The 19,800-nt window shown below is 40.5% G+C and overlaps 1 protein-coding gene across 1 annotated transcript in view; it reads left to right on the top strand.

The window, feature by feature from the left end:
* Positions 1-4,790: 4,790 nt before the first annotated feature.
* LOC118771585 (zinc finger homeobox protein 4-like) overlaps positions 4,791-19,800 on the top strand; it is a 61,439-nt gene continuing 46,429 nt past the window's right edge. The window contains exon 1 of the mRNA XM_036519592.1: positions 4,791-4,826. The gene's annotated coding sequence lies outside the window, so the exon portion shown is untranslated. The remainder of the gene's footprint in view (positions 4,827-19,800) is intronic.

The following is a 19,800-nucleotide window of genomic DNA, read 5'->3' as shown; positions in this document are numbered from 1 at the left end:
CCACACTGCTGTACAATTGGACACTCAGTTTGAAACCAGCAGATTCTAGATTTAGGAGATATTAACAAAACAATGGAATTCCTGCCTATTATTAAAAAAAAAAAAAATATATATATATATATATATATATATATATATATATATATATATATATATATATATATATATATATATACATGAATGACCTTAAGGCAGCCAGCTGAAAATGCCCTTGACCTTGAATGTAGTAGCTGACAGAGCTGAAATGCCTCAGCTTTGAGGAAATGAAAGTCGGTGAGTCCAGAGGAAGCAATGGCCTCTTTTCAGGGACAAGCTGAACGCCTCTGTGTGCAGACTGGGCCAGGACAGGGGAAACAGAACATTTCTCCCCCCAGACAGTCTTGAGGTTCGGTCGGTGGTAGGACTGGCTCCCGGTTTGGAAACCGCGATTCTAACGGCCGTAGAAAGGACCATCGGAGTAGAGGCTGAGTAGCCGTCATGTTATCAAGTCTGACAACGACCTTTGTAACCTTGGTGTCCTTTTACTAATGACTTCCCAAGGCAAGAGGAGAAAAGAGAGAAGCTGGTTGCTTTGATGATACTTTTGAACTGTTCCCGTTTGACAAAAAAATCAATAACCTTGATACAGCAAACTCACAAATATATGACACCTCTTTTTAATTATTTCAGAGCTTTATTTAAAAAGGTCCAAGAAAAGAACAGGTCCTATGCTGTCTCTTAAAGGAAAGGCAGATTATTGTGTCTACCGCCTGATTTCTCCTGTGAGCTGCACCAAGCACGCACTCAAATTCGCTTTAGCCTCTACTCAAAAGCAGTAATTAGCCTACAACAGAGAGTTAAGGGTCCTCTCCTGAAGAAGTGCGACACGGTATTTGTACTACTGAACTGCTGAGCGCGATACTGTTTTAATACACAGATATTTTATATAGCCTCCAGACATGCAGAATGTTCAATTCTAAATGGCTATACAAATCATCGTGTTGCTTTCCCAGAGCTGATACAAACTGGAATGGCTTCGGCGCTCAGCGGTGATCATCTCACCCGCTTCAAAAAGGTTTTTCTTGAAGAGAAAAATTCTTGCCGCTGCTGAGGCGGCACTAAAAAAGCAATCTGCACAATACCCACCGGAACACGTCTCTGGCCAGATGTTTCGTGAGAAACGCCTTACGGTACACTGACACGTCTTTAAGAGTCAAACGTGCTGTACACAGTACAACGGCAGCGTCTGGGCAATAGTGTATCAACTGAGTTATGTAAATATAGGCATCTTTGCCTGGACGGTACACAAGCGGAAAATTAAAGCTCAGATGCATTGTATCTCATGCAAAACATTGTGCGTGAAACGGCAACATGAAACTCGCTACCTCATATACAACGTGGGGAAAAAAGCATCAACTTGCATTGTCACTTATCAAAAATCCGGGCAGGAAATATAATCCTTAAAATCATGACACAAAGACAAAAAAATACAATCAGTAGTGGGGATGTCCAGAGACCGGCCACATTGATTTTGCTTCAGGCGGGCACTGCTTGCAGTGTATGTGTTTTGTAGCTTTGCAGATCCTCTGTTAGAGTATTAACTGACAGAGTATTAACACGCGGCAGCAATGCGCACATTCGCATCCTCCCATTACCCCTCTGTTGTGTTATTGACAAATATTGACCTCGCCCGCTTTTATCGCCCACTAACAGCTTTGAAGTCTTGCGGTTTCATGCTACTTTCTATTTCCTGTTATTGACCGCCACCCGCCCTCGCTCCGATTGACGGCCTCCAGCCCTGACCATTGTGTCACATAAAACGAACAGTTCGCACTGCGTCGTTCGAAGACGACACTGGTCCGAGCCCCACGTCATCTGGGTAGCCTAATTTGTCATATTGCACGGTTCAGATGATAGCACACTCTTACTTGTTCATTGTTAAAACCTCAACTTCAACAATGTATTCTTGACATTTTTTTTTCACTGGGGTACAACTAACTCGTCATAACTGCACTCATTTTTACTGCATAGAATTCTGGCCCTGTTGATAACCCATCCTAACCTCTGTTATATGCCTACCACAGAGGCAGACTCTCTCGGCAGTCTTCAGCATATTCCATTATCTCAAGTCACCCGCCTTTAGCAAAAATGTTAATAGTTCATTTCCCTTCACCTATAGTTCTGCTTTAAAATCAGGTTTTTAGTGTCTGACCATTTGTATAAGGTGGCATTGTAGCTCCATCTCTGAACAAGCAAATAATCAATGTTTACAATGATTACATTTGGTTTAGCAGAAGATCTTATCCAGAGCAAATTACAAAAGTGCATTCAATAGGGTTGGGCAATTATCTGTTCAGATACTAAAACATTAGTGCCATCCTTGAAATGTAGTGTCATTGTAGAAAGGTGGAGAAGGGATTAAGTGCTATCAAGGGGCGTACAACCTTAAACTACTACTGTACAATATTAATCTTCAACTGTACAACCTTAAATGCAACAATGTCCGGGACATTCACTAAAGTGTCTAACCATATTCGTATGACATCTGCTATGAAGATTCTCTGTTGTAATCTCCTCTGGAGTACACCTCAGTTGTGCTAAGGCTTTGTTTGATTTATTTTGTAATATACAATACAAACCCTGCCAGTTAATATTGTAATGTAGTTTCAGTAAAACAAGGAGAGTTCAAGATTACATGAAATGTTTAATATGGACGTATGCATTTATCATTTCCAGCCGTGTGGTCTACTCTCTGACCATAAACATTCTCTGCGACAATAGGTGCGTAGCGGCCGGAGAGGAGCCAGCGGGTTCACGAATTCAATCATCTCAAAATACAGTTTATGCATTTTACATGACCCGTCATTCCCCCCTCTCCCCTCCCCCCTCCGAACCATTTCATCTTGTACAGAACAGCGGGGAGGGGAGCTGCAGATCTGAGCCCCAGGAATTGCATTTCAAGTTAGCCTCATCGGCCAGTCTACCACAACGATAAAGCAGGTTTGCTCTTAGAGTGAACTGTATTTCTGGTTGCCATTACAGCGCCAAGGTCAATAAATCCCCCTTTCATCCTCATTTTTTATCTACATTATGTGCAGGAGAGTTTTGATGTTTTTTGTCATTGCTAATCCATACAAGAGTATTATTTACATGCAGTAATACAAATGGCCATGGTCACTAAACTCAAACAACACTTAACAACAAATCAGGAACAAATTAACTAATCAATCAATAAATAAATCAATCAAGTTTAATGGATGTATATACATGTTTCACAATGGTAATTAAACATTACTGAAGCTATCTCAGAGTTGGAAGCCCAGGGGATGAAGGGATAGCAGTATAGAGACCACATACATACTGACATGACACAGTACCATGTTCTAAACCTACTGTGGCAGGGAATTTGCTGTGACAAGATGCTTCGGCCATTTTCTTTTCATCTAGCAGCGATTTCCTATCAGACATAGCCAAGGCAATACCTTTTAACCTGATAATTGTTCTGAACCTCATTTTATTGTTTGTTTTTTAAGTCTGGCAAACATCATTCCTTTTCATTTTATTGTGTCTAACAATAAAGTGCCACTAACGGTTACAATATTTGTGAGCACACTTCACATCAGGTCATTTTAAAAACAACATTAACTGGATTATATTAAATAATTTTGATTATAACAAGGAGATCAGTTTAGCCTCAAGCTGAAACAAGTTGTTCTTAACATGACAACTAAAGTGCTGTCAGGTGAATTGCGCAAAAGGTAACGCCACAGTATGAGATGTGCCCAAGAAAGGAATCAGCAGCTACTGGGCGACCCATTTAAAACGGCATCCTAATTGACGCCACCAAATGCAGGTTCAGGATGATTATTGCTTTAAAGATGGTGTTCTCTGCCTCCCTCGCTCATAGCCTCTGAGGTCAGGGTTTTTTGGTGTGTTTTCAGTTTATGTGGATGAGGGCCAGCTGGCCGGCAGCCCCTCGCTGTTGCAGGCTGAGGGCGGATATTCTGTTTGTCTTGGTTGGCCCGCCAGCGGGAACTCTGTCATCCTGCGCTCTCCCGCTACAGTAGAAAGATTTCATTAAGGTTAAAATGAGGCCCGCTGCCAGCCGGGCCGGGGGAAAATGGACGGTGATTATTTGACTTAAGTCTTGTAGGAGGGGCTCCTCTTTGAGCCGTCACCGAAGCAGGAAAGAAAGGTGCAGAGAGTGTGTGTGTGTGTGTCTGTGTGTTTGTGTGTGTGTGTGTGTGTTTGTGTGTGTGTGTGCGAGTGTGTGTGTGTGTGTGTGTGTTTGCTTTTGGGGGTAGGGGTGGCAGGGGGGAGTACATAACACTGAAGTTAAAAAGAGGATTTATTGATCTTGGTCCTATTATGGCAACCAAAGATACACTACACTCTTAAGAGCAAATGTCAAAGTGAATAGTTTGAACTGGAGAATTTTTAAGGTTCTGAAAACTGTGAAAATTAATGCAATGCACAGATATTAAGGATGATTCTCACAGTGGTTTGACTGGATCTAAGCTTAACAATAAGAACTCTATACAATCAAACTGCAAAGGGCTTCACTTTAATCTATAAGTAATGCTTTTTTGGAGGTGCTACCTTTTCCACATTATTCTAATATCATTTTTCTTGATTTCTTTGAACAGTAACACTGTGTTGAATTCTGTTTTCAGAGCAAAGGACGCAGTGCGCTGCTGGATTGAATGTGGGCCCTGACGCACCTTTTTCAGAACAGACGCATTTATTTTCCCGCCGCTTCTTCCACTGCAGTGCCGTGACAAACGCTGCAGAAGATGCCACACTGAGATGGAGCGGGCGGCTGTCAGATTAAAAATGACCACGGAAAGGTGAGCGTGTGGATGGATTCTGCGTTTCTCATCAGCCGGAAACACCTGGGCTTTGATCCAGCTGACAGGTGACAGCCTGGACTGATGGAGCGGGAGGGTAAAAATATGGGTCTGCCTATTACAGCCTGGTGAAATTGCCCTGCTGTATCTATGCTTCTTACGTGCTTTAATTGCACACATGTGAAGGACAGACACCAGCAGATGTCTTTACATTGGTGGCTGTATGCAGGTACTGCTTACACTGTGTGTGTGTGTGTGTGTATGCATGTTTGCTTGCACGTGTGTGTGTGTGTGTGTGTGTGTGTGTGTGTGTGTGTGTGTGTGTGTGCATGTGCACGACTGTGTGTAAGTGTATGTGTTTGCATGCACATGTATGTTTGTGTGTGCTTATATACAGATAGGCCTGTTAATGTGGTTATTTACACAGTCCTGCTGCATCTGATGAATTCTCAGACTAATGCACGACTGTACTGCAAGCTTCCAGGAGCATTTATTTCTGAGACTTTTTATACAAATTGATGGTGTCTTTTTAAATCTATATCTGATCTGTAATTCATTGCATTATAATATGCATGGACAAAAGCTTAATTGACTGAAACTTCTATATTTATCTGCCTACTGTATACAAACTTGATCCTCACAAGAGAAAGGTATGTGAAAAGATTTAACACTTTCAGCCCCTCGTGTGCACCCCTCGTGTGCTACCCTGGAGCACAGAATCTTTTTCAGGTATGTGTGAATTTTGGGCATGTGTTTTGCCAATGGGAGTATTTTATTAACATTGTGAAATCACATAGTTATACTATTTATGTTATAATACAATTTCTATAAATAACAACAAAATAAGAATGCACAAACCAGCAACACACAAAATCAGTAGGATACTATGAATGGCTCTATATCAGTGTTTTAATGGTATAATAGTGACAAGTGTTCACGGTTCAGGAACCTTCTCTCTCTCTCTTTCTCAGTCTCTTTTCTGTCTCTTTTCCTGTACACCTCTCTCTTGAACTGTTGGAAATCACTTTTCAGTAATGCCCATAAAACATGCTCAGTGTTTCTAAATTTAAATCAGCAAATATCACAAGAATAAAATATAGTAAAAATTATTTTCTTTGAATTTTACAAGGAAGGGTCGTTTTGGTGCAACTGTCAGGCCATGGGAACTTTGGAGAAGGGCGTTTGCACAAATCAAAGTATTTTATTTAACTCGCATTTGCATGCTGTTTCTCTTCGGTCACACCGACCCTGTAAAATTTATTCGTTCATGAAACAGAACAAATCCGCCTGCCTTTTAGCCAATCAAACAGGGGGGTCAACACTGACACGCACCCCCCTGCGCAACCCCCTGCGCTGGGGTGAGATGGGGTACAACGAGTAGAGAGAGAGGGTAATCCTGAATATTTTTATATGTGCAGCTAGGTATACTTTTCCGGATGTGATCGATTAATAAATATATATATACGAAGAAAGATGCCCCAATAACTGCAACAACAGTTGTTTTATTTTTTGTAGCCTGCACTTGACAATACTGTAGATTTTATTTCTCTGTCCCCACCATCCAAAGTGCTAATACATTTGCTTTCTTCAAACTATTCACACTCACTCCACGTGAAAATATTTTTATTGTAATTTGATTGAAAACATGGTCTTATTTGCACAATGCTTCAGTTCCACAGTCTCCTTTCGTCAGCGAGCACCTAAAAAACAGCAAGGTAGTCCTGACACTGGTGTCATGTTGATTATAGATTTTCGTTTATCTAATCGATTGGAATGCCCCAGTGTAACGAGTACGCTTTAGTGTTCTACAAACAACCATTTATACACCTCGATTTTACGTCGAAAGTGATTTTTTTATTATATTGTTCAAGGATTGCCATGCTTTTTATATATCAAATTTCATGGAATGTAATATGACATTAAATTAAATAAAATATATAAACATTAATTGTATATTCAGTTCAGCTGTCATATATATAAAAAAAACATATTCGTAATATACTATTGTGAGAATATCAAGCATTTCCTCTCTATACACCTGTCTGTGCGAATTATAGGGAATCGCAACGTGATTGCAGAATGTTAAAGTGAAGTAAAGTAAATCCACGGCAGGTATGTGTATTTCCCGTTATCAATAACGGTATCTCGACGCTCCGTTTGTACTAGCGAGGTGCAAAACTGGAGAATTTCAGACACCATTCAACTCAAGCTTTAAGTGGGTCCTTGAGCGAGAGAAGAAAGGTGGAGGGAGAGAGAAGAAAACTGAATATCTTTTCATGCCAGAGGTATATTTTCCTTCTCGTCAATATGGATTTATTTCCAGTATTTTCAATACAATATGCCATTTTGTGATATAAATAACATTTTGTTAAATGTTTTGTTTTTATATCGTGATATTGATATTTCAGGGATGACGGAAGGTTGTTAAGAATTGTGTGTTGTTTTATATGTTTTTTTGATTGAATTACTTTTTCAGTTGTTTCAGGAATATGTTTCAATGCTTGGAAAACAAATTTGTCTTATCCCTTCGGACTGGATTGATGTTCGTAAATCAGATTATTTTGATTTCAAAACTGGGGTACTGCATGCACGTGCTGTTAATCAAAGCTGCAGTAAGCCACCGTTTACGTAATGTTCGATATTTTAAAGCTTTAGGCTTCATAATGCAATCGTACTTATCAAAAGTTTTTAGTTCTCCAACGGCATGCTCTATTCTTAACAATATGCTTAACAAAGTATGCGTCTTATTATAAATACATAACTATCCTTTTACATTACTTGATCAAAATTAATATATCGTCATGATGATATGTTTCAGTGAGTTAGGATGATCATTGCCCGCACATCTCACACTACTGAAATTTCATTGTGTCCACAGCTAATTTTGTTTTCGTTGCGGATATGATGTCTCCCTGCTCTTTACACACGAGACTTCATTTCAGGAAAAAGCATGGCCACAGCGGTCACCTTTTTAGCCCCAGAGGGCGCTAGGCGTTTCGCTATAGTCTCACGTCAAATACAATCCGCAATCTCTATGAAGTCAGATTCTAGAAATAATTTTGTCCTTCTGCTGTACTTTGTCCTGTTTTAAATCTGCTGATGATGTAGTGATTGGACTTCATATTGTTGTAATTAGACATACAAATCAATTCTAGTGATGTAACCCGAGAGCGGGGGAAGAGGACATACAGGCTACTATTGGAATCCACTGTCAAAGTGTTTTTATAATATTTAAAAAAAAAAAAAAAAAACATTTTTGTTCCCAGACGTATTGCCAAAGACAACAAAATGGCCATGGATAACGTTTGTGGCACCGTTATTGTACATGTAACAACCACCAACAGATTGCCATACATTTTGACCGAGTATCCTGACGTTTGTCGGTGCGCGCGTTTGCCTTCGGATCGGGAAGGCCCTAGAAACAAGTGCACGACATCAGAGCGAGGGTAGGGGTAAGATGAGGAAATGCGGCTCAAGAAGTAGCTATCGGACTTTCAATTTATTAGGGAATGTCTGTTTTAAGTTTCACTGTTAAAACGAGTGGAAACGATGGCAAAATAAAGCACCAACAGCAAAAATATAAAAATGGTAAATTTGTATTGTGATGGAAACATTTCCATCTTACCATTTCAGATCAATAAGCGTTCAGAACTAAAACATCCGCAAATCATTCGTCCCACCGTCTTTGGACAATGCGCTGGTATGCAAATATATTCGTATTCATTCCATACATTCAGAGTGGATAACGTTCTCATCCGTGCGTTCTCCATCCACTGTCGTCACGGGCTGCAAATGTATTACTCGTACAGAACAGCATCCCGACCTGAGAGCTAAATATAACAACGATGACCACATTTCAAAGGCCTGTTGAAAGCTCATGTGCAGTAAAAAGGGAGGTCGGGGTCCAGCTCGTCTGAGCTCTTCTTCCTTGCTACCTCATCTTATTGGTTCAAAACCACTGGGGTTCGTGTATGACCGAAAGAGACGGTCCGGTGTCTTTGGCACCACGGTCTTGTTGAGCAACGGTCATCAGTTAAGAAGACTAAAGGACCTTTGAAAAAGGACGAATACCATCATCTCGATCACAGGAGAAAAACCTCGGTTGTAGCATGGTGCAAATCAGATGTGTTTGGAATATACGTAGGCCTATATAAAGATCACAGGTGCTATCTTCGTTTGGGATTTGCACTTTTATTTCTAAAACAAGGCAGACATTTATCAATAGCGTTACTAATATGAAAATAATGAATAATAATACTTTTTAAATTTCCAGACCTATCATAAAATAACGGTCACTTTCACACCACTTCCTGCTGAAGAATACAACGCGTTGCAGGCCTCAAGTAGGGAAAACACACTTTGTTATTGTTTTCAGAAATTAGTAGCGATCTCAGGATTCCACGATTCTCAATAAAGAGACATTCAGCTTTCTACTTTCAAATTGCAGTGTCAAGGTTGAATCTGTCAACTAAAATTCAACATGGGTATTTTCCTTGGAACAGAAAATATCTACTGTGTGTCAAAAAGCCTATGAGACCTGGCATGTGTAGCTAACATTAATGTAGGCCTACTGTTTTCTGCAAAAATAATAACCGTGGATTTTCCAGGCACTAGTTGTGCCGGCGCTTTTATTTCACGGACAAATATTGTCAACAACCCCCTACTAATGTCGGATAATCATTCTATTGTCCTTTATTAGAAATTGAACTCTTTTTTTCCCCGACATTCTTGAAACAAGTTTAAAGCTACGTCACGAGTCACATTTCAGTTAATTTGCGCAAGGCTCGACGCAAATGGTTTTTCATATTTGTTGGTGGAAAGCAACTGAGGGGTTGAGAAACGTCATTAGTTTGAATAGAGGGCCTAGGCCTGCTGACAGAATGCACTATACATGCATACGTCTGTTCTACCACTACGTCAGTGGTATTATCGTACCATTTGAAGATGTAAATACCCCCAAAATATCGTTAACCTTTCATCTCCCACCCACTACTTCCAAGACAAGCATGTAATAACACATTATGCATGACTATACAATTAGAATGATAAATAATGTGTGCAGTAGCCTATATGCTGATCCAAAGGGGCGTTATCGTTTTAAATATATTATAAAATGTTACTTTTATATATTACCATCATAGCAGTCTCTACATTTAAAAATATACTCATCTGATGCTCTGTATGTTGAAAGGGTTTTTTGCTATTGCAGGACAGGTTGTGAATCTTATACGCTTTAAACGGTTTCTCATACTACGCATTTCTTTGTTATAATTGGGACATCGGAGGCCACTCGTTCTACTTGAAAAAGCGCATCACCAAAAAATGAGGGGAATGTTGATCACCTCGCTAATAGCCACCCCCTCCTCTCTCTCGCTCTCTCTCTCTCTCTCTCTCTTTCTCTCTCTCTCATTCCCAGAGTGCATATCGGGAATAGACACACAAAGACATGCGCACTGAACTTAATCAGCCATCTTCCAAAAAACAAGACTAAAACGATAATAATTAGCGGAATGATGAAGACACATTGGATATTCTTTTCCTGTCCTGTTTCCAACCGTCCACAACCTTAACCGTGCCGCAGTGATCGACACGTTTTCACTACCGATCGGAAAGCGTCGCTTCATGTTCTTTCTACACTCATACTCTCATCTCATCTCTTTAAAGTTGAAGGATTATTATTATTTTCCTTTTTTTGTGGTTTACTTTCGCGACGATTGGACGTGAACTGCCTCAAGAAACACGGCATCAAGGCGGAAAACAAAGGCACGTACGTGGGAATGGAAAGTGAGTTTTTTCCTCTCTCTGTCTCTCTCCAACTTACATTGAGCAGTTGTGTTAAATTTAGGTCGAGTATCGATTATCTTTCTAAGTTGAACCGGCTCAATCCTTGAAATTCCTCTGTCGATTACAGCGGTTCAATTCGATTTCTGCGGTAGTAGCTAAACTTAAAACGCGCTTGAATTTGTTGCCTTGAGTGTTTTCCTCGAATTTTAGTGACCTAAAACTATTGCGAGGTATAGGCTAAAACGTATGCGCTAGAGCGGCATCCTAGCCTATAACCCACTCAGAACTAGCTGCCTTTATTCGAGTGTCTGTGGAACTCACTGCAGGTAGCCAGCGAACGAGAATGAAAAACAGAACTGTATTCGTGTGGCCAAATAAGCCTTAGTAATTAGTGTTTAAATAGACCAGAGTCGTCCAATGTCATGTTCACATCGAGTTTGTTGATTTCGTCTGCATTGTGGTTCGGCACATGTCTACCCAAACCTATATTCACTTGCTTGAAAGGATCCGCTTTTATCTGAAATCGCAGACGAGTGTAGAGGTAATAGCTAGCAACCTATAGCTGTCTGTGCAGTTAAGGCGAAACAATGTACAACACAAATAATTAATGTGTGTCCTCAAGTGGCGAGGAATGACATACACACACGCACACTTTATGTGTGTATATGTAGTTAATACATGTTTTCTCTCACTTTAATAAGTAGAAAGCATAGAAAAGCAAGTTTAGTGCAGACGATGATGCATTTCACTGCATAGTAAATTCGATCATTTCCGTTACCTGCAATACGCAAGTGAGTTTTTCCCCTTGGAAAAATGATGACTGGCGTGATTGAACTGTGTAGCCGAAAAGGGGGTCAAGACGGCGGAACACAGCTCTGACCTCTAGTGCGTTGCATTTTGACGGACTGAGTCCCAGGGAAATGGAGCAGGAAAAACAAAACGGTTTAAAACTGCGGCATGGCTACGCTTCTCACCAAAAGCGATTGACTTATTTAATTTTTTTTTTTACGGCTACAAGTTTGTGTTGTCGCCTCATTTTTTGTTTCTTTTTTTATCCCGGGTATTTCAAGTCGCACTACAGTACAAATTGTCCTTACTGTATGCCCGTTCGTTTCTGCGGGTGTTTCAAGTGCAATTAGTGTGAAATAGATGAAACGTGGGAACAGTGGAAGTCCTTGCCTTTGTAGTGGTTATTTACCTGGTATGATAAAAAAAGGGACGTGGTTCTGCTTGGGAAGCGACAGCCAGAGTGCGCATCGATACTTTACATTGAGAACCAAGAAGAAAACAAAACAAAGCAGTGCGCAGATAGCGGCGGAATGTGACTGTCTCCGTTGCTTCGATTGCGAAATACCCGTACATTTGTCGATTCCTTGCCTTTTTTCCGTCCTCATTCAAAGAATAACTATAAAGTTAACCTTAACTAACCGCAAACGCATGGGCGTCAGTTTGTTTTGAAAAGTGCTGGGGACAACGACGGGTTCGACGTGCTCACACCTTTTTAAAGTGGTGGGGACGAAATGGGCCACGACAAAAAGTGGTGGAGACATGTCCCCAGCGTAAATGACGCCTGCAGCAGACGTGATTCGGTTTGTACATTCACTTGCATTTTAATTTAGAGTCGTTCGTATAAGCCAGTTGCATTGTACTTTATGATTCAGTCACTTTCTGACTATTGGCCTTTGCAAGGAATAAAGGTATTCTACAATTTTTAATCTTCTTCTTCTTCTTATTATTATTATTACCGTTAATTACTTGCCGCTTGCTGACAATTTAGTTTTTAATTAATTTTAAATAGACATTTTTTTTCCCACAGCAAAGCCTAAATAGTGGGTATCCTAGCTTCATAAGTTTTGACATCCCTTTGCTCTCCACCTAAATGACAGAAGCTCAGTGCCTTTTGAAGCACATTGAAACTATGGATATGCCAGACAGGTTCCTTCTTTTCAAAATTTACAGCAATTCATAGATTATACTCAGCTACATAAACTTTGGCAAACTAACAGCTGATTGCAATAATGTTGAGAAACTGTCTTAGGTTCTTAATGGATATTTTCCATATTCGTGTTTTTCAATGTAATCATCTGTCGATACATTTGCTAAATGTGGTTGTATAATATTTGATATTCTAATGTCATATGGTGCAACCAAGTCTTCACTAAGGTGTAAAGATTGGGCCCTTACCTGGTCCCACATCACTTGTTTGGAGATTAGAGAGATTGTAGTTATTTGTGGTTCATTTTTAGGCTGCAAAGGCAGAAGTGGGGACTTTGCATACAGGCTTGTTCTGCAGTCAGGGGTTCTGGTTTCAAAGAGCCCACAGTTTAGCATTCCTATGCAGCCTGGTCGCCCCGCACCAGAGTTATTAATGTGTCGTATTTCATGGCCTCTACCTCACTGGATCTCGGCTCCAGCCGAAGAAGCTCAATTGTTCTGAATCGTTCCTCCCCGCGGAGTTAAACAGCGAGGCTCCAGGAGCATTAAGCAGATCTGCCGGTCACGTGGGCCTTCAGGAATCCTCACTGCTATTAAAGGTGGAGAGGGGAACGCTCGTGTGTGTGGGTATAGTTGAAAATAATCGGGTGATCCAGAACTGATTCGTTTCAGGCGAGCCCGCTCTTCAGCTCGTTCACAGACCCGCTCAGCGGATCCAGTCATACTGCACCGCAGCTCGGCCTTAAGCATCGGTAGCGAGTATGAACTGGTTGCTGTTATTTGTTGGACTCTGTCAGTTAGAATCGGAGTTGGGGTCGGTTCCATTTCAATGTAGTCACTTCAGGGAATTAAATGAAATTCAGTTCACAAATAAAAAAATGATAGGGCATTTTTCAGTTCTTGAGTTTTAATTCATTCCTTGAATTGACTGTAAAGAAATGGAATTGACCCAAACTCTGCTTAGAATGCTTAGAAAATTAACATCTGCTTGTATTGTACGTCAAGAACAATCGACAGTGTGATGGGGTACAATCCATGCCTCACTTGGTCACTCACATGTAAAAACTCACATTTCTCCAAGCATATTAAAAATCAATAGGCAGGTACATTCACATATTCTCTCCCAGGAAGGGGTTTGAGGTGAGTCTTGTATGTGAAGAGCAGTGTGTCTCCATACACTGTGGAACAATGCAGACCTTCCTAAAATGTTACGTTTCACACTCAGTACTCTTCTTAATGCAGAATATCTTCAACTGTGCATATGTGGTTAGAAATTCCAACTTCTGAAGGGAGAGGATGCCGTTAAAATTCTTTTCTCTTTAATTTTCAATGATCTGTTTGCTTAGGTTGCGTAATCTTGTCTGGCCAACCATTGAAACCTGGTCATGCAGTGCTTCGAATATGGTTGACTCCTTATGGTTTTTTGCTTGTGTTGTAGTCTGCCTCACAAGTTGCTTTGGATAAAAGTGTCTGCCAAATGAATAAATGTAAAATGTCAGTGTAAATGTAACCTGCATTTTACATATCTCAGTAGAATGAATTATGATATTACATGTGGCTGGACTGTACTGTCTTCATAATTTTCTTAGAAATTGAAGATATGCCATGGAGGCTCAGATTGTATTCAGTACAATTAGTTGTCAGCTGTTGTGTTTTTGTTTGATACTTCAGCTCCGTCTGCACCTTCCAGACCAACATCTGCACAGCTGCACACAATTGGCCTGTTTGAGAACATTCTGTTTTTCCATTCAGTGTGAAAGGATCTGCCGTAAATGAAAGAACAGGCTCATTCACACCTTATTTCCTCTCGCAAAAAATAAATACACGCACAGAGATGAAAGACATTTCCTTTTGCCCCTCCTTTTCTCCTAGCAGATTCTTGCCTGTTTTGATTTCAGGCTACTAATTCCACATGCTTCCAAAGCACAGGATTATTGTTCTCTATCGTCCCTCTAGTCCATATGAATAAATGTTTTTGAAACCATATATAAATGTTATTTCAATGGTATTTTTTCCAATCCTATGAAAATGCACATGCTTTGTAAAAGTATGTAAAGTACTTGATGTCTTGATTCAATGAATCAAAGGTTTTATGACATTGCTAATGAAAGGTAATTATGACAAATTAACTCAGTCAGCTCTAATTAGCATTTTGTAGCTGTCATTTCCATAAATGAAAGGCATCTTTTGTAGCAGGTACTTGTAGCTGTAATACTGTAAGTGATTTATGTCTTCTATAACCATGGATATTGTTGATACATGCAGCATTGTGTTGTAGTAGTGAAGAGCAGGACTCCTGTAACCCAAAAGGTTGCCAGTTTGATTCCCAGGTGGATTACCGCTCCATTGTCCTTGTGCAAGGGTACTTAATACAATTTGCCTCAGATAATATCCTGTTGTATAATGGATATTTTAAAAATTGTACGCTATGGAAATTGGTCTAAGAGCATTAGCTCACCTGCTAAGCAAATGTAATGTAAAGATAGATTATTAATGGAATGTTTCACTTTTGTTGACATGTTAAATTAATTTTTACAGGGTTGTAATGCATATTGTATGTCCATTGTATTAATGCACATACAGGTTGAGGACCTGCTTGTGAAATGAATCACAAGACTTTTTATCTGAGCCTGCGAGTGCTTCAGTCAGCGAAAGACTTGTCTCAAGTGCAGACTGCCTGGACTCAAAACTAGGGCATTTCTGACAGTGACTGTGACACAATTTCGATGGAACAGAATGGTTTCATTCTAACCAGTGTGTGGCAGGTAGGTCTGCCAGGGCTTCCTGGCCTCATTGCACTAAGGCACCCTGCAATTAGGGTTGGGAACCGAAACTTGGTTCCAAATTAGAACCGAATCCAAAATGCCAAGTACCGGGTAGCCGTAAAAAAAAAAAAAAATTGAATATCGGTTCTGCTTATCGGTTTGTAAATGTGATAACCCTTTATTATTGCAAACAAAGGCTACATATCTGCAAGGACTTGTCTACTTGACTACGTCACGCATCCACCCAACAGCGTGTCCATTTGTTTAGTATTTGATCTTTTTTTTAATGCACATGTCTGTGGATCATACGTTTTTATTGTATGGATTTAATAAATACTAGTAAATAGTAAATACTATTTACTTTGTGAATGTTCAGTTAACGCTTAAAAGAATAAAGATGTTTTTGTTATCTAAACATTTGACCTCTTTTTTTTTTTTACCATTTTCGAAACGGGGATTCAATAAGAATCAGAAACAGTAAGCAGAATCGGAATCGGAATCGATAAAATTCAAACGATACCCAACTTTACCTGCAATGGTGAGGAACCTGTGAGTTTTTTTGGGTCTGTAGAGTAGTGCCTATCCTCCAGTTGGTTCCAACTTCAGTATGTTGCACTGTGGGACTTACAGCACAAAAAATAGCCAATAGCTTGCATGTAGGTGTATCTTTCCCCAGTGCTTCTGTAGGATTGCAGGGGTTGACATGTTGTCACAGTGAGATAAGTCTAATGTGCAAATGGCAACCCCAAAAAAGTGTAAAAAAAGACCCCCCCCCAAAAAAAATTTTTTAATAAAAACGTTAAGGTCTGATTACATATACCACAGCATATTAAAGGGATAATGTCAGACAATCTAGTATCCAGACGGCAGCTGTACAATAGGTGCCATTTAATCAATTAGCCCTTGGCTAGGTCTGATCTGTCAGCCTCCTGACTCCTCCATTGGGTTAACATGCAGGGTGTCCTCCTTCTAGGAAACTGTTTAAAGGGTTAAAAACCTGGACAGGTTCCAAACACTTGAAGGGAGCAAGACTCATGTAATTAGTGGTTAATTATCGTAACATATGCCAACGGAAATGCAGAGCCTTGTTCCTTTGGCAGAGATCATATGGGCACAATGGCATGTTGTCCCCAATGTAATAATGGATTACCAGCTGTCTGTGTAATCGCGCCATAGTAACTTTGCATTCGTCTGATGCGTCCATTGTGCCGGCTGATGTCCCAGGCTGCGTTTTCATGCCCTGAGACGTGCCTAATCCACTTCGCCATGACACTTGTTTGTACATTTAACTCTGTGTGGGATAATTTGCATATGCAAATGATCTGTCTGCCCATAGCGTTTGTCATGGGATCACATTGTACACGACTCAGCTATTGTCTGTTTCTCTGGGGACAGATTTTAACCGTGTGGTCCAGAATTGCTGTCTGTACATGTAGCAATCTGATCTAGCAGTTAGAGATATCCTCTGAATAATTAGTGGTAATTTACATTACAGTACTCATAGAATGTGTACATGTAAACTGTTAATGTTTTTTTTTTTTTTTTGGTTGGGGGGAGGGTTATTTTTGCTCTGGTAAAACCTCATGTCGCTGAACAGAAGTTGCAACCCAGTAATGCAGGTACTTCTGTATACACCCCCCCCCCCCCCCCCCCAAAAAAAAAAAAAAAATCCCAACAAATGTTCCATGAAGTAAAGATTAAAGGCTATGTATTAAAACAGTGGGATTTTCTGAAGTTTTAAAATGAGTTTATGTATAACAATTTATTTTTATGAATACAATGTGTTTATCACTTTTTGTCATTAGGATCTATTTGTAACTGGATATTCATTTTACATCTTGTTGAAAGTACTAGTGTTTGGAAGTTAACGAAAGGAAACCAAAGTCAGTACTCTTACAAGGCTGCTTCTAATCCAACCAAGAATATTACCTGGGTTTGATTTCCTAGATGTCTTTAAAACCATATGAATTAATCAAAGTGAATGGATGGCATTGATGTAATCTGAAGTAGATTGTGCCGGGGATCTTTCTCTGACATATAACTTGGAATTTCCAGAATCTCTTATCTGTCTCTGTCTTTTCGGAATGAGTCAGTGAGCCAGTGTTAAAAGGAAACTGGTGGCAGCAGATATACCTCAAAACCAGTGTTCGTCACAGGTCTTTATCTGAAAGCTGATCAGTGTAGTATTTGCATCTCAAACTGCAGATTGGCTCTGTAGAAATTAGCTTTCAGGATGAGGGGAAAAACAGGTGCTCCTCCCAGCTCAGCTTTTTTTTAATGCATAAGGCCCTCTTGTGTAAGCACAGGTGGTTTCGAGAGGCATCATGAATGGGTAAACGATGCTGGAAATGGAGCACAATGCAGAATGATGCAGAATCCAGGTTGGATCCAGCTTTGCTTCTAAACTGTGTCCTTCTGTATTTTAGCATTGTGACTGCGTTTTAACCTTGGCACATATAACATCTCCAGTATTCTGTAATGCCAAGCTAATGGAGCACTGTTACACAAAGAAAAGGACTGGCTGAAAGACGATCAAAACGATTTTTTGGAGAAGGTGTATAACCTCATCACCAGCAAGCTGCACCAGAGCACTGGTGGGATGCCAGGGGGAATGCCAGGTGGCTTCGCAGGGGCTGGAGGTGCCCCCCTCAGTTGGTGGTTCCTCAGAACCAACAATTGAGGAAGTAGATTAAACTTGCCATGTGACCTTAAGAAATTATGAATTTATATCAAAACCAATTGGTCTAGGTGTTGTCATTCACTGAATACATTTTATACATTAGATTTTTATAATTGCTTTTGGAAAGGAGTAGAGAAGGAGCTGTTTCATGTATCTCTTAAGAACCTGCATGTTTTCTGTATTATGAAGTGTAAGAGTATTATTGAGTCATAGATTAAAAAATTAAGTTGCCTTTCCTCCCCCCCTTTGTCACCCCTAAGTTCTGGAATCTTACTGTGACATTCTCTGGGCTGGTACAGAGCAAATGCAGTCCTCACACAGTATAGGCTGAACTAGTATAGGCTCATCTCCCTCTCCTCATTAACCCTGACCAGTGAAACCCATCCGACCCCAGTGGAATGAAGCCGGTTTTTCCCCACCGCTACGGACACCTGGTCATTGTTGCCAGACGACAAAACGTCGTTTCGAGCCCAAGTCAGAGCTGAAGGACTCGGTGTGCTCCTGGAACAGTGCATTAACCAGCTGAGCTATTTGGGAGCCCCTGCTGACCAGTTTAGCTTTTTCATTCAGTAATCATTGTTTACACTCCATTCCTGATTTTCGTGGGACGAGCAGAGGTGATTGGTCAATGCAAAGCTGCCATGTCTCATGCGTCTGTCCTCTGAAGAAACACACATGTATCCATACATATACAAAAGGAAAAACAGAGAGATTTTTTTTCTCAGAGTGGTGTATATGGAAAAAAATGCTTTTTGACATGAACTCTTTTGACAACGTAAAGTTGACTGGACAGATGGCTCCTGCATCAGGTATGACTGAAGAGAAAAAATGCGGGAAGATATCTAACGCCACATACCGGGGATAGCTGTTATTGCGCTAAAAACAGCTATGCAATATATCGCGATATATTTTCTTGCATGCGCCATTCCATGTAGTTTACTTTTACTGCTAGACTGCGCAGTAACATTCAACGTGGGGAAAAGACCTAGATGGAAAACAGGATCATGTGCTTATTTGTGTGTGGAGGACCTCTTTCAACAAAATAGACACATCTTAGTGCAGGCTAACACTGCTGTTGCTAACGCTGCTGTTAAAGTTTCAGATGGAAAGGTGTAGGCGCAATTTAAACTTCCTGTTTGTTCGTAAGCGTCAGTTCAGGCAACGCACAGATCCACTAAGCTTCATGACATCTGGAAGGGCAGATTTTGGACGAATCTGATATTAGATTAGAACATCCACATAATATAAAGATCCATAGATTCAGCTTCACCTTTTCATATTGTTGTAGTTGTAGACGAAAAAGCGCGTTTCTTTCGCTCCTTAGAACGCTCGGCGTTTAACGACCCTCTCAGGACCAGTGTGGCCTTTTACTCCTTGTGGTGACGTGAGCAGAAGGTTTGTGGGAGGCTTGCAGGGCCTTTTGTTCTGCGCCGCGAAGACGGGCGCTATTTGGACGCCACGAGCTGGTTAATGTGGCATAATGGTCTGGATGCAGACTGCCCTTTGTTTGCGCGGTTCATTTCCAATCCGCTGTAATTAACTCCTGAGTGTTTCCAGATCGCCCTCAAAGGAGAAGCTGCAGCTCCTCCGTTTTCTAAAAAGAAAAGGACATCGATGACGCTAGTCGGGCTCTGTGGAGATGCCTTTTATAGAGGCCGTGGTTTGAAAAACTGAGGTTTTTTTTCCCCCCTTCCATTTCTTTTTCCTGTCATTGTGTTGTTATAGTTCATAGATTTGAACAGCTGTGTGATGAAGTTGAATGTTTCTTTCTCACTTTGAACGGACATGTTGTCTGACTGCTTTTGCAATC

The sequence above is a fragment of the Megalops cyprinoides genome, chromosome 24, assembly GCF_013368585.1.
Source record: "Megalops cyprinoides isolate fMegCyp1 chromosome 24, fMegCyp1.pri, whole genome shotgun sequence".
NCBI classification, from domain to species: domain Eukaryota; kingdom Metazoa; phylum Chordata; class Actinopteri; order Elopiformes; family Megalopidae; genus Megalops; species Megalops cyprinoides.
Note: the sequence above shows the minus strand (reverse complement) of the source record. Positions and strands in the feature narration are given on the sequence as shown.